Genomic DNA, 16080 nt, shown 5'->3' on the forward strand with positions numbered 1-16080 from the left:
TTGAAGAAGCCTTCATGGAACCTGAATGGATTCAAGCTATGCAAGAGAGCTTCAACAGTTTGAGCTGAATAATGTATGGGAACTGGTCAAGCGTCCCGATCCTCGGAAGCACAACATAATAGGCACCAAATGGATATACCGCAACAAGCAAGATGAGCATGGTCAAGTTGTCAGAAACAAAGCTCGTCTCATTGCTCAAGGATATACTCAAGTGGAAGGCATTGACTTCGATGAAACATTTGCTCCTGTGGCTAGACTTGAAGCCATACGCATACTGCTGGCCTATGCAATATCACAAATATTACCTTTATCAAATGGATGTGAAGAGCGCCCTCCTCAATGGCAGATTGAAGAAGAAGTGTATGTTGCACAACCTTGGCTTTGAAGATCCAAAACATCCTGACATGGTATACAAGCTCAACAAGGCACTATATGGCCTCAAACAAGCCCCTCGGGCCTGGTATGACACACTCAAATACTTCCTGAAGAGCAAAGGCTTCATACCTGGTTCTCTCGACCCCACTCTCTTCACGAAGACATATGATGGTGAACTGTTTGTGTGCCAAATATATGTGGATGACATTATCTTCGGCTGCACCAATCAGAAGTACAGTGAAGAGTTTGGATATATGATGCAAGAGCAATATCAAATGTCTATGATGGGAGAGCTGAAGTTCTTTCTCGGTCTTCAAATAAGACAGCAACGCAATGGCATCTTCATATCTCAAGAGAAGTATCTCAAAGATTGCCTGAAGAAGTTCGGTATGCAAGACTGCAAAGGCTTCACGACGCCAATGCCAGCCAAGCATCATCTGGGTCCTGACGACAATGGTAAAGAGTTCGATCAAAAGGTATACCGCTCCATGATTGGTTCTTTACTTTATCTATGTGCATCTAGGCCAGATATTATGCTTAGTGTTTGCATGTGTGCTCGATTTCAAGCGGCACCAAAGGAGTCGCATCACTTGTTGAAGCGAATTCTTCGATATTTGGCTCACACCCCAACTCTAGGATTATGGTATCCAAAGGGCTCAGAGTTTGATCTGGTTGGATTCTCGGATGCTGATTATGCTGGTGACAAAGTTGATCGCAAGTCTACATCAGGCACATGTCACTTTCTGGGACGATCACTTGTATGTTGGTCTTCAAAGAAGCAGAACTGTGTATCTCTCTCCACTGCTGAATCTGAATACATTGCTGCTGGATCTTGCTTGCGCTCAGCTTCTGTGGATGAAGCAAACGCTCAAAGACTATGGCATTCATCTAAGCAAGTGACCTGAAGTGCGTTATATCGACTAGAGGGGGGTGAATAGGCGATTTTTATGAAAGTCTTCAAAACGTGAGAGTTATGAAGACAAACAGTGAAGATTATGCCTATTACTATGCAGCGGAAGTTAGATTACACTAGGCCAGCCATGGTCATGTATTCAATAGAGTGAAAGCGCAATGACAAACAGCTTCAGTGTAATAAGGATCAGGTAGGAAGAAGTTATGAAGCCGAACAGATCATACATTCATGTTGTGAAGACAAAAGATAAAGCAAGCATGCAATGGCTTCACAATGAATAACTGTAAGTGAAAGGAAGTGAAGATGAAACCAGTGACACGTTGAAGACAATGATTTGTTGGACCAGTTCCAGTTGCTGTGACAACTGTACGTCTGGTTGGAGCGGCTAGGTATTTAAACCAAAGGACACACAGTCCCGGACACCCAGTCAAGGACACTTAGTCCAAGACACCCAGTCCTCACCGTTTTCTCCTTGAGCTAAGGTCACACAGACCTCGCCCAATCACTCAGGTAAGTCTTCAAGGTAGACTCCCAAACCTTCACAGACTTCGTTCACTGGCAATCCACAATTTCTCTTGGATGCTCAGAACGCGACGCCTAACCGTCTGGAGGATGCACAGTCCTCAAGTGTAATAAGTCTTCAAATCACACAGACACGAAGACTTAAGTGATGCCCAATTTACTCTGGCTCTGGGTGGTTAGGGCTTTTCTCCTCACTGGGAATTTTTCTTTCAAAGGCTTCGAGGTGGGTTGCTCTCAAACGACAAAAGCCGTGCACTGAAATCTGAGCAGCCAACCGTTTATGGTTGTGGGGGGTGGACTATTTATAGCCACTTGGCAACCCGACCTGATCTGTCCGAAATGACCCTGGGTCACTAAGGAACTGACACGTGTACCAACGGTCGAATTTTGAACTCACACGGCAACTTTACTTGGGCTACAAGTAAAGCTGACTTGTCTGACTCTGGACAAGATTTTCTCTCAAAGTCTTCGCTCGAAGACATAGGATTTGAATTAGGCATCACTTCAGTCATTCTGACTGGTTCTCTTCGACCCCACTTAACAGTACGGTGGTTCCTATGACACAACATGAATGAAATAAAACTACGAAGGATCTAGGTCTTCGAGTTCCAAAAGCTTCATAGGGAGTCTTCTCATGTCATTGTCTTCAATATGAATATCTTCATAAACCACCATTGTCTTCAATGTCTTCGTACATTTTTAGGGGTCATCTCTGGTAGTAAAACCGAATCAATGAGGGACTTCTACCTGTGTTTTCCTGCAATTCTCACAAACACATTAGTCCCTCAACTAGGTTTGTCGTCAATACTCCAAAACCAACTAGGGGTGGCACTAGATGCACTTACAATCTCCCCCTTTTTGGTGATTGATGACAAACTAGTTGAAGTTTTCAACGGGGAACATAATTTGTGAAATTGTAAAAGGAATTGTCTTCATAAGTTGCAAGGGCTCCCCCTGAAGATGTGCATATAAGTAATTTGCTTCTTGAATGCAAATGCACATGGCAGGTTGTACTTGTGGAGATCCACTTCAACTTATGATGACAATCCACTATGCATGTGAAAGTATATGAAGATAATGACATGCATAATGGAAAATGGACGTCTGCAGAATGAGATGAGTGCGGAATTATCGTCGCACATGCGGAATTTATCTTCGCAAAACGGAGTGACAACAGGTAGCAGACGACCATCAAGGCTAAGTGTTACAACTCAAGAAGCAAATGTAGCAAAAGGGAGTTGTAAGCACGAAGCAAAATGTAGCAAAATATGAAGGCACCCGCCCATAGTGACCCGCTTGAAGACTATACATCATATGCTTCTCCCCCTTTTGTCAGTGATGACCAAAAAGGTTTGAAGACATAGAGGTTTCTACGCGTTCCCAGGCGCAGCAGGGTCGGTGGAGTTGTTTGGCGGTCGGTGCAGACGAGCTTGGTGCAGATTCGACGCGCGTTGAAGCAGGTGGAGATGATGTCGCGTCGTCTTCTTCTTCAATAATCCGGGCAGACACGGTGGCAGCAGAAGAAGAGAACTCTGACTCTTCAAGTGATGGTGTGCTGCGCATCACCGCTCTTCTTGGAGGCGTGGAGTCAAATTTGAAGTGCTCTGTGAAGCCATCCTCATGCAGTTCAGCTTCAGGGCACATCATGGTGAGGCCCTTCCAAGTGCGGCGACAGGTCTCGTGTGTGACAAATGCATTCTTGGTTGCCAGATTTCTGATGCGATTGACGTTCTTGCATGATGCTTCTCATCTGCCTCTTGAGCCAGTCGTGATGCCTATCTTGCTTTTGGTGAAGAGCCACAAGAAGCTCTCTGTCATTGAGTGCACGAGCGCGCTTCTTGGGTCTCTTTGCAGCTGTGCTGTTGGTGGCTTCAGTTGATGCAGGGGCACGTGTGGTGCCAGCCATTGGATACACTCGGGAGAGAGCTTCAACACCTTCAATATTTTGAGTGAAGCTCTGGTGTTCTGCATTCTGAAGACTTAGTGGTTGCTTGGCCGGCTCTGGATATATTGCTTCAGCAGATGTGTCCACATCTGGCAAAAATATCCTATGATTGCGGGCTGAGGGTTGATAGGAGATTGCAGAGTGAAGCTTGATCAGCCTCATAACCCAAGGAGCATAAAACTTTAATCCAAACAGTTCTGAAGCAGACGCTGCAAATTGACGGATGAAGAGATCCTGTGCATTGAAGCATTTGCCATGAAGAATGCAGAAGATGAGAGTCTTCATTGCACCATCAATTGTGCATATCGAGAGTGTCCCTTTACAGGCCATAGAGTCCGCCTTATGATATGATATATTGTTCTGGGCAAGTACTCTAAGTCTTCAACGAAGAACCTAGTTGGATAGGGTGCATTGGAGGCAGTGGCTTCATCATTGAGAGCATCTGACTCATATCTGGCTCAGGACGCTGAAATATGCTCTCAATTGCTTCAGCATGGAGTTGGCACCCTTCTTCAAAGAATTCGCCAGGAGTGGGAAGGCCGGTAAGCTCAATTAGGTCGAAAGCATTGGCTTCATGATGGATATTGCCTGTCATCCACTCCAGAATCCATGTCTTCGGATCTCTGTTATAGCCTTTGATATGCCACAGTGGCATAGAACTGGAGCAGAAGCTCTTCGTTCCAGTGCTCTTCATCAGTGATAAATGGCAGCAAACCCACTTGCTTGAAGCAATCCAGTGCTTCTTCCAGACCAGGCAGACCAGCAACAGCTTCAACCTCAAGGCGCTTGTGAGGAAAGATGCGGCCTTGGTTGTAAAGGATGCATGAATAATAGCTGCGCTGTTGATGGCTCCAGAACCTATCTGATACAATCCGTTCCCTTGAATAAGGGTTCTTGGAGCGGTCGAAAAACGTGTTATCTGCCCTGAAGCCGTTGATGTTGAAGGAACCAGGAGCTGATGCAGGACCTGGGAACCTTGGTAGTCGTGGGATCGGCTTCTGGACCTGGGGCCTGTGCGCAATATGATAGTTGAATTGTGGTCCGGCAGCAGACTCAGGCACAGAATGTTCAGGAGCAGTAGCTTCGGTGTCTTCTGAAGCTGTTGTTGGGGAGGGCTCCACATTTGCTTCGGCGTTGTTTGTGGCAGCCTCAACATTTTCAGCTTCAGGCACGTTCTCCTTGAGAACTGCTTCTTGTTGGTGCGGGGGAGTTGGAGCTTGTGGTATTTCTGCTTGCTCTTCGGCTGATGCAGCCGGAATGTCTTCAGCAGCCTGAGCCCTTGGCCCTTGCGAAGCCTACGGAGTGTAGGCGCCGTGGAGTTGCAGTGGGTTGGGGCTCATCTTCCTCCTGTGGGCGATCTGCCCACGACGCATCTTGTGTGATTGGCGTCAATGGACGACCAATACTGATCTGTTCGCTTGTCTCAAGCTGAGGAAGGGCTGCATCACCTTGCACATTGTCTTGGAGACCAATGTCTTCAGCAGCGTAGGGTTCGTCTGCTGGAATGTCTTCAGTGTTGGGTTCATGCACAGTCAACTGACGATCTGTGTCAGGATAGCGGACGCAGAGGGGTTCAACTATCAGGGGCTCTGTGGGAGCAGCCCGAGATTTCTTGGTCTTGCGCTTCTTGATGATGGGTTCAGAAGGAGAGGCTTCAGAATGTTTTCTCTTCTTAGCTTCAGCCTCTGCAGTCCGTGTCTTCTTGTGCTGTGAGGCGGTTGATCGACTCTTTGGCTTCGAGCCAGTCGTTGCAGCGGGGAAGACAAATCGGAGCAGTTTCTGACCTTGGCGCTTCAGGTTCGGGCACAGCCGCCTTCTTTTTCTTCTTCGCGGCCATCCTGGGGTCAATGCCGGGACGCCCAAGTGCCTTGCGCTTTTCTGCCTCATTGTAGGCTTGCACGCAGCGATCAGCCAAAGTCTTCATGCGTTCTCGCGAGCCTTGAGCTTCGGCACGCGTCTTCAGGAAGTTCTTTCAGCTCGTGCAACATGATCTTGAAGTTTTTCACTTCTTGCACACTGAGCTTGGCCACGTGCTTCTTGAACTGAGCCTTTTCATGATCAATTTTCTGCTTCAGTTCTACAATTCGCTGGGCTATTGCAAGTTCTGAAGCAATTGCACCTTGAAAGGCAACGCTGAGGCCTATGGGTAGCTGCAGATCATTGAAGCTTATGTCTGGTGTGTCAAACCATTCATCGATGAAGTTGTGGATGATGGCGACATCAAACAGAGGCAGATTGTTGAAGATTTCAGCCTCCTCCTTGCTCTTGATGAGCTGCTCAAGAGCATCATCTCCAAGATCTTCATCGCTTGAGAGATCAATGGCTTCGCAGCGCAGAATGTCAGCAGCTGTGAGCTCTTTGCCTGTGTGTGGCTGAGGCTTCTTGGCTTCTTGGGGCTTGGACACTCGTGATAAGCCTTCTGACTGCACACTGGCTTCAGGAGGTGCAGTTGCTAAAGGCTTCACTCTTGCGATCTTGGGAGAAGCGGCTGGCTTTGAAGCTTTTGGAGCTTTTGGCTTCTTCTGCTTTGGCTTCGGAGCAGCAGGGGCGTCATCTGACTCAGTATCTGCTGGAGGGTCATTCACAGCAGTCCCTTGGACTAGGATGCGAGTGATGAGGCCTGCAAGATTGGCATACGGCCCGATGATATTGGGATCGGCGTTGCGTGTGCCATCTGCCCTTGGTGAGGAGGGACCAGGGTTGAAGTCAAGCCCAAATTTCTTCTTGTTTATCTTCGCTGACTGTTGTGCAAACTGAAAGTTGCGCTTGAAGAGATTATCATCGCGGCACCAGAGAAGTGATGACGGATGTGCCTCAGCTGGCTGTGGTCCTCTCACCATGCATGGATAGAAGCCTTGAGCAATGGCTTCGTCTCTGGACCTGGGTACGAGATTTTTGTATAATACATCTCCCCACGGTCTCTTGATGGCGCACTTCTCCGCATATTCCTGAGTGACGAAGCGGTAGTGGAACCATTGCTCTGCCCAATATCTTCGAATCCATTGGATTCGTGTCTTGCGCTGACCATAGCTTTCTTCAGGATCAGTTTTGTACATCTCTGCCAATTCATCAGGCAGATCTTTGGACGTTTCACCACGTCGCTGTCTGCCTCCCTTCCTTGCTGCTGTTTCTGAAGCCATGAATAACTTGGAAGGCTTCAAGATGTTCAAAGGCTTTCAAAGGCTTCCTTTTGCAAGAACTGGCTTCAGGAGAGTTGATGTGATGCTGCAAGTACTTCTGCAAATGAATGCAGACTATGAGAACCAAAGGATCTCCCACGGACATGTACCTGTGACAGCATTAAGGTGCGAGGGAAGGGGAAGAGGTCATATGCATTCTCAGAAGATTTTGAAGATAAATCGGTTTAGAAGACATTGACCATATGCGAAGACATTCACCTTATAGATAAGAAGTTGGTTCCAGATTTGTACGAACCCATAGATCAGTACAAGTGAGGAATCTAACTACTTTATGAAGCACAAGTGAATATACTAGGCATGTTATGAGATGCAGCGAGAGATTTAACTGGTGTGAAGAGAAACTTCTTATGGCAGAAAGTGACTGAACCATAGGATCAAAAGAGGCTGTAAAAAGAGGTTTTATTTACCACACTTGGAACTGCTAGACGAAGTGGGAGTTGAGGTCGAGCAGTTCGAATCCTCCGTGCCCTAACTTGGCAACGGAAGACACCTACGGCGACGGCGGAGAGAGCGATGTCCGCTGTCGGCGTGAAAACGGCGTCGGAGAGGTTGGCAGTGAAGCGCTTCGTCGCCGGTCGTGAGTGCTAGCGGTGGCGCTAGGGTTCGTGCGAGGGGGAAGAAGGAGATAATGACCGCAGTGAATCGTGTATTTATAGGGATAGAGGCGGCACTGCGCTATTACGCAGGTACCCCTGGCGGTTCGCATTTGAGGCACGCGTGGCCAGTTAGAGGAAGATTGGGATTTGTTCCATGTCCCACGCACGCCTAAATTGTCGGGCGGTCGTTCCTTCTTCTCCGGATCTTATGTGGAGGAATGAGCATTAAAAACGGACTTTTATGGTTGTCACTATGTCTTCAGCTGACAAGGACACAGTGAAGACATTTGACAGTTTCAACAGAATGCATATGACTTGGAGAGATAGAGTTTGAGATAGAAAGCATAGAGAGGTTAGGGTCCGATCACATTCACTTAGTTCAAAAGATTCAACCAGAAGACATAGCTATAAGTGAATGCTGTAGAGGACAGAACATCAGTACATATATATCCATATAATCAACAGCAGTGAAGATAATCATGAAGACATATTGAGAATGAAACCAAACCAATTGTGAAGACATTGAGAGGTAACGCCATGAGAGAAACACTTCAAAATGGAACGTTTGGTGGTGGCGTTACCCACCGTATAGGAAGTATTAGACCCAGACACGGCGCACAATTATCGTGGCGCTCCGAAGTCAAATTCCACATTAATGTATTCACACTTAGAATGTATGTCTTCATTGTTTGAAGATATACTACTTCGTGTGTTGCACATCTAAGTCATCAATATGCATTAAGTGTTAGGAATGTGTGCCTGATCACAGGACATTTGAGGATTCCAAGATATTTAGCTCACACCGTAACTTGCAAAATCTCTTCTCATCCAAGGGCTTGGTGAAGATATCTGCCAATTGCTCTTCAGTGTTGACGTGTATGATATCAATGTCTTCCTTCACAACATGATCTCTGAGAAAGTGATGACGAATTTCAATGTGCTTTGTCTTCGAGTGCTGAACTGGGTTGTTGGCAATCTTGATGGCGCTTTCGTTGTCGCAGTAAAGTGGCACTTGCTTCAGATGAATGCCATAATCCTTGAGTGTTTGCTTCATCCACAGAAGCTGAGCGCAGCAAGATCCAGCAGCAATGTATTCAGATTCAGCAGTGGAGAGTGATACACAGTTCTGCTTCTTTGAAGACCAACATACAAGTGATCGTCCCAGAAAGTGACATGTGCCTGATGTAGACTTGCGATCAACTTTGTCACCAGCATAATCAGCATCCGAAATCCAACATCAAACTCTGAGCCCTTTGGATACCATAATCCTAGAGTTGGGGTGTGAGCCAAATATCGAAGAATTCGCTTCACAGCTAAGTGATGCGACTCCTTTGGTGCCGCTTGAAATCGAGCACACATGCAAACACTAAGCATAATATTCTGGCCTAGATGCACATAGATAAAGCAAAGACCAATCATGGAGCGGTATACCTTTTGATCGAACTCTTTACCATGTCGTCGGGACCCAGATGATGCTTGGCTGGCATTGGTGTTGTGAAGCCTTTGCAGTCTTGCATACCGAACTTCTTCAGGCACTCTTTAAGATATTTCTCTTGAGATATGAAGATGCCGTTGCGTTGTTGCCGTATTTGAAGACCGAGAAGAACTTCAGCTCCCCCATCATGGACATCTGATATTGCTCTTGCATCATGTATCCAAACTCTTCACTATACTTCTGATTGGTGCAGCCGAAGATAATGTCATCCACATATATTTGGCACACAAACAGTTCACCATCATATGTCTTCGTGAAAAGAGTGGGATCCAGGGAACCAGGTATGAAGCCTTTGCTTTTCAGAAAGTACTTGAGTGTATCATACCAGGCCCTAGGGGCTTGTTTGAGGCCATACAGTGCCTTGTTGAGCTTGTATACCATATCAGGATGTTTTGGATTTTCAAAGCCAGGTGGTTGTGCAACATACACTTCTTCTTCAATCTTGCCATTGAGAAAGGCACTTTTCACATCCATCTGATAGAGAAGTATGTTATGATGATTTGCATAGGCCAGCAGTATGCGTATGGCTTCAAGCCTAGCCACAGGAGCAAATGTTTCATCGAAGTCAATGCCCTCCACTTGAGTATATCCTTGAGCAACGAGACGAGCTTTGTTTCTGACAACTTGACCATGCTCATCTTGCTTGTTGCGGTATATCCATTTGGTGCCTATTATGTTGTGCTTCCGTGGATCAGGACGCTTAACCAGTTCCCATACATTATTCAGCTCAAACTGTTGAAGCTCTTCTTGCATAGCTTGAATCCATTCAGGTTCCATGAAGGCTTCTTCAACTTTCTTGGGTTCTGATATTGAGACGAATGCGAAATGCCCACAGAAGTTTGTTAGCTGAGTTGCCCTTGAACGAGTGAGTGGACCAGGTGCATTGATGCTGTCAGTATTTTGTCAATTTGTACTTCATTTGCAACACGAGGGTGTGTGGGGCGAAGACTTTGCTCTTGCTGATCTATGTGGTCATTTGAAGGTATATCTTCAGGCTGAGCATTGTCTTCATGTGGATCAGGTGCTGAGATGATAAGTTCTTCTTCAGGTTGAGCTTCAGAAGGTACAATTTCTCCAGTTCCCATAAGCTTGATTGATTCATTTGCTGGAACTTCATCTAGCACATTTGGCAATTGCTCTCTTTGTGATCCATTGGTTTCATCAAATCGCACATCCACTGTTTCAACCACTTTGTAGTGGAAGAGATTGAAGACTCTGTAGGAGTGCGAATCCTTTCCATATCCAAGCATGAAGCCTTCATGTGCTTTTGGTGCAAACTTTGAGGTGTGGTGTGGGTCCTTGATCCAGCATTTTGCGCCAAATACTCTGAAAGTAACTGACATTTGGCTTCTTGCCAGTTAGGAGTTCATAGGATGTCTTGTTCAGAAGCTTGTGAAGATAAACACGATTGATTGTATGGCATGCAGTATCAATGGCTTCAGTCCAGATTTTCTTGCGAGTCTTGTATTCATCTAGCATTGTTCTGGCCATCTCAATGAGTGTTCTGTTCTTGCGTTCGACGACGCCATTCTGCTGTGGCGTGTATGGAGCTGAGAATTCATGTGTGATGCCCAAGGTGTCCAGATATGTATCAAGACCAGTGTTCTTGAATTCAGTGCCATTGTCACTTCTGATGTGCTTTATCTTGGCGCCAAAATTGTTCATAGCTCGATTTGCGAAGCGTCTGAAGACATCCTGCACTTCAGTCTTGTAAAGGATTATGTGCACCCAAGTATATCTAGAATAATCATCAACAATTACGAAGCCATAGAGGCATGCAGAAGTAGTAAAAGTTGAGTAGTGAGTGGGACCGAAAAGATCCATGTGAAGCAGTTCGAAGGGTTGAGTAGTGGTCATGATTGTCTTCGAAGGATGTTTTGCCCTTGTCATCTTCCCTGCTTCACAGGCACCGCATAAGTGATCTTTCTTGAACTTGACCCTTCGATGCCTATGACGTGCTTTTTCTTCGCAAGGGTGTGGAGGTTCCTCATGCCAGCATGCCCAAGCCTTCGATGCCAAAGCCAGCATTCTGAAGCTTTTGCAAGAAGACATACTGCAAGTTGTGGTCCTGCTGAGAAATCTACCACATACAAATCACCTTTCCTATACCCTTCAAACACTAGAGATTTGTCAGATTCCATTAGCACCAGGCAGCGATATTTGCCAAACATTACAATCATATTCAAATCGCAAAGCATTGAGACAGACATTAAGTTGAAGCCAAGGGATTCAACAAGCATGACTTTATCCATGTGTTGATCCTTTGAGATTGCAACTCTACCTAGACCCAATACCTTACTTTTACCAGTGTCAGCGAATGTAATGTGGCTCTTGTCGGATGGACGTAAAGTTGAGTCCATAAGAAGGCTTCTTCTGCCAGTCATGTGATTTGTACACCCACTGTCAATAATCCATTCTGAAGACTTTGAAGTCGCTGGTATCGTACCCTACAGTGCAGTTAGGGGGATAGGCTTCACGAAGAGTGTTGTGAAGCATAAACATTTGACGAACCAGTGGGTTATGAAAACTTAGATCCAGATTAGGACTAATGGGGAGAGTAGCATGCGATTCAGGAACGAAGTACATAATGATGCCATTTGGGCAGTTTATCTTGCGCCCCACAAGATTTTTATGGTCCCCAGCAATAGCATCAGAAGATTTTGTTTTTGTGCTGGAGACCTTTCCCTGCAAAAGAAGTTAAGCTTTCTTAACCACCCACATCTTCAAGGGTGGCTTAGAAGCTATGAGTCTAAGTGCAGCATCTGAGAATTTTGGCTTTGAAGCCTTAGCAAACAGTCTAGCAGGGGGACAATAATACTCATAGGCATAAGCAGAATAATTTTTGGTCATATGAATATGACGGTTCGATGAACCGCTCTCATATTCATATGCCTGAGTATGGTTTCCCTGCAAAACATTTGCGTTAGTGTGACTCAGGTGAGTCCTCTGTCTGTATGAAGCCTTTGGACCGAGGTTTGTCTTCTTCAAGTGAGGTGTCATGAAGACATTCACAGGAAGATTTTCCAGACATGTTTTCGGAACCCAGATCTTCTTCATAGGCGGTCCATTCCTGCAGTTAGTACCAATGTACCTGGCAAACACTTCACCATTCTGATTCTTAAACAGTTTATAGTTTGCATCAAAGGATTCATCAATGATAATTGGGTTAGCACAAGTGAAGCCAGATAAATTGGATGGATCTGCTGAAAGTTCCTTTGCAGCAACCCATGTAGTTTTGGGGTACTGCTCAGGTTTCCAGTAAGAGCCATCTGCATTGATTTTCCTCACGAACCCAACACCCTCTTTCCTAGGGTTTCGGTTCAGAATCTGCTTCTTAAGGACATCACATAATGTCTGATGCCCTTTCAGACTTTTGTACATCCCTGTTTCAAGCAATGTCTTCAACCTAGCATTCTCATCAGCAATAGCAGTGGTATCCTCAGCAGAGGGGTTAGTTACCACATCAACAGTTGAAGATATTGCAACAGCAAGTAGCAGTGGAACATTCAGCAACAGAAGTAGCATTATCACGCTCAATGCATTTAAGACATGGTGGTTCAAATCCTTCCTGAGCGGAACTGATCTGTTCGGCGCGAAGTGACTCGTTTTCCTTTTGAAGATCTTCATGAGCCCCTCTCAATTTCTCAAGTTCTTGCTTCCTTTGAAGATAATCATAGGAAAGCTTTTCATGAGTTGTTGAGAGAGTATTCAAGACGATCTTCAAGTTCCTGATACTTAACGTGAAGATTTTTTATGTCTTCAATTAAGGATTCAGATCGAGTCATTTCAGCACCCAACAGATCATCGCTTCTGTCTAACAGTTTTTGAATATGTTCCATAGCTTTTGTTGTTCAGTTGCAATTTTAGCAAGTGTTTTGTAAGCTTGGGTTTTGAATCACAGTCAGAGTCATCGTCAGTAGATGTTTGATAGCGATTAGTGCGTGTGTTTACCTTGGCACCGCGTGCCATGAAGCAGTAGGTAGGAGAGGAGTCGTTCTTGTCACTTGCATCGGTATCGGTGATGAAGTCATTGTCTTCAGTGTTGAAGATGGACTTGGCGACTTATGCTGTAGCCAGACTCGCAATACCAGAATCAGACTCCTCCTCAGACTCCACCTCCGTGCCTCCTCAGATGCGACTCCTCCTTCTGAATCCATTCCTTTCAACAAACGCACATGCCTTGCCCAGGATGAGCTCTTCTTGTGTGATGAAGACTTGATGAAGATTTGGAAAGACTTTGAAGTATTTCTTCTTCTTCTGTCGTCAGAATCAATATTCCTTGCTTCTTCTTTCTTCCTTCTGTTCTCATTGTCCCACTGTGGACAGCTCAGAGATGAGTGTCCAGTTTTCTTGCACTTTGACATGTTTTCTTCTTGTAGTCATGAGCAGAAGCTTCAATCATTTCTTGAGCTGAATCGTGAAGATTTTCTGAAGCCTTTTCTCTTTGTGAATTTTTGGAACTTTCTTCACTAGCATTGCAAGTCTCTTTCCAATGTCTTCAGCATCATCAGACTGCAGTCAGATTTCTTCTTCAGATGAGGAGACAGCTTTTTGCCTTCAAGGCACGAGTTTCGCCCCATAGTTTGGACCGTAGATATCTCTTTTCTCAGAAAAGCTGAAACTCGTGTGTGTTGAGCCTCTCAAGTATGTCAGACGAATCGAGTGTCTTGAAATCAGGACGTTCTTGAATCATCAGGGCCAGGATGTCAAATGAACTATCAAATGATCTCAGCTGCGTTTTGACGATTTCATGTTTGGTGATTTCAGTGGCGCCGAGGGCTTGAAGCTCATTTGTGATGTCAGTGAGTCTATCAAATGTGTGCTGGACATTTTCATTGTCATTTCGCTTGAAGCGGTTGAAGAGATTGCGAAGGACACTGATCTACTTATCTCTCTTGGGTTGATATGCCTTCATTAACTTTGGAGAGCCAATCCCAGACCAGTTTGGATGTCTTCAAGGCACTCACACGGCCATACTGTCCTTTGGTCAGATGACCACAGATGATATTCTTGGCAGTAGAGTCCAGTTGAAGAACTTCTTGACATCAGCAGCAGTGACACCTTCTCCAGCCTTGGGAACGCCGTTCTTCGACGACATACCATAGGTCGACGTCAATGGCTTCAAGATGCATGCGCATCTTATTCTTCCAGTAGGGATATTCAGTTCCATCGAAGACGGGGCACGCAGCGGAGACTTTGATTATCCCTGCAGTCGACATAGCTAAAACTCCAGGTGGTTAAACCGAATCACACAGAACAAGGGAGCACCTTGCTCTGATACCAATTGAAAGTGCGTTATATCGACTAGAGGGGGGGTGAATAGGCGATTTTTATGAAAGTCTTCAAACGTGAGAGTTATGAAGACAAACAGTGAAGATTGCCTATTACTATGCAGCGGAAGTTAGATTACACTAGGCCAGCCATGGTCATGTATTCAATAGAGTGAAAGCGCAAGTGACAAACAGCTTCAGTGTAATAAGGATCAGGTAGGAAGAAGTTATGAAGCCAGATCATACATTCATGTTGTGAAGACAAAAGATAAAGCAAGCATGCAATGGCTTCACAATGAATAACTGTAAGCGAAAGGAAGTGAAGATGAAACCAGTGACACGTTGAAGACAATGATTTGTTGGACCAGTTCCAGTTGCTGTGACAACTGTACGTCTGGTTGGAGCGGCTAGGTATTTAAACCAAAGGACACACAGTCCCGGACACCCAGTCAAGGACACTTAGTCCAAGACACCCAGTCCTCACCGTTTTCTCCTTGAGCTAAGGTCACATCAGACCTCGCCAATCACTCAGGTAAGTCTTCAAGGTAGACTCCCAAACCTTCACAGACTTCGTTCACTGGCAATCCACAATGTCTCTTGGATGCTCTGAACGCGACGCCTAACCGTCTGGAGGATTCACAGTCCTCAAGTGTAATAAGTCTTCAGATCACACAGACCGAAGACTTAAGTGATGCCCAATTTACTCTGGCTTTGGGTGGTTAGGGCTTTTCTCCTCACTAGGAATTTTTCTCAAAGGCTTCGAGGTGGGTTGCTCTCAAACGACAAAAGCCGTGCACTGAAATCTGAGCAGCCAACCGTTTATGGTTGTGGGGGTGGACTATTTATAGCCACTTGGCAACCCGACCTGATCTGTCCGAAATGACCCTGGGTCACTAAGGAACTGACACGTGTACCAACGGTCGGATTTCGAACTCACACGGCAACTTTACTTGGGCTACAAGTAAAGCTGACTTGTCTGACTCTGGACAAGATTTTCTCTCATCTTCGCTCGAAGACATAGGATTTGAATTAGGCATCACTTCAGTCATTCTGACTGGTTCTCTTCGACCCCACTTAACAGTACGGTGGTTCCTATGACACAACATGAATGAAATAAAACTACGAAGGATCTAGTCTTCGAGTTCCAAGCTTCATAGGGAGTCTTTCATGTCATTGTCTTCAATATGAATATCTTCATAAACCACCATTGTCTTCAATGTCTTCGTACATTTTTAGGGGTCATCTCTGGTAGTAAACCGAATCAATGAGGGACTTCTACCTGTGTTTTCCTGCAATTCTCACAAACACATTAGTCCCTCAACTAGGTTTGTCGTCAATACTCCAAAACCAACTAGGGGTGGCACTAGATGCACTTACAATCTCCCCCTTTTTGGTGATTGATGACAAACTAGTTGAAGTTTTCAACGGGGAACATAATTTGTGAAATTGTAACTTCAATAAGTTGCAAAGGGCTCCCCCTGGCGTAGTGCGTTGATCCTCATTAGTGGGAAAATCCACCTTTGTAAGTCTAGTTCTCCAACTTGTCAAGATGCCACTGATAATTGCCCGGTACTGTCGGGGATATACTCCGCGGTATGATCCGGCCGGAGTTATAACCCAGTTGGGACTTGGTAAACCGGAAGATGGTAAACCGGCAGAGAGTTAAGACAGACAGTTAAGACAGATGGTTATAACGGATGGTAATCCGACAGATGATAACCCGGCATGTGTTAAGTCAGATGATAACCCGACAGGTGTTAAGTC

Source organism: Triticum urartu, chromosome 6, assembly GCF_003073215.2.
Source record: "Triticum urartu cultivar G1812 chromosome 6, Tu2.1, whole genome shotgun sequence".
In the NCBI taxonomy this organism is placed as follows: domain Eukaryota; kingdom Viridiplantae; phylum Streptophyta; class Magnoliopsida; order Poales; family Poaceae; genus Triticum; species Triticum urartu.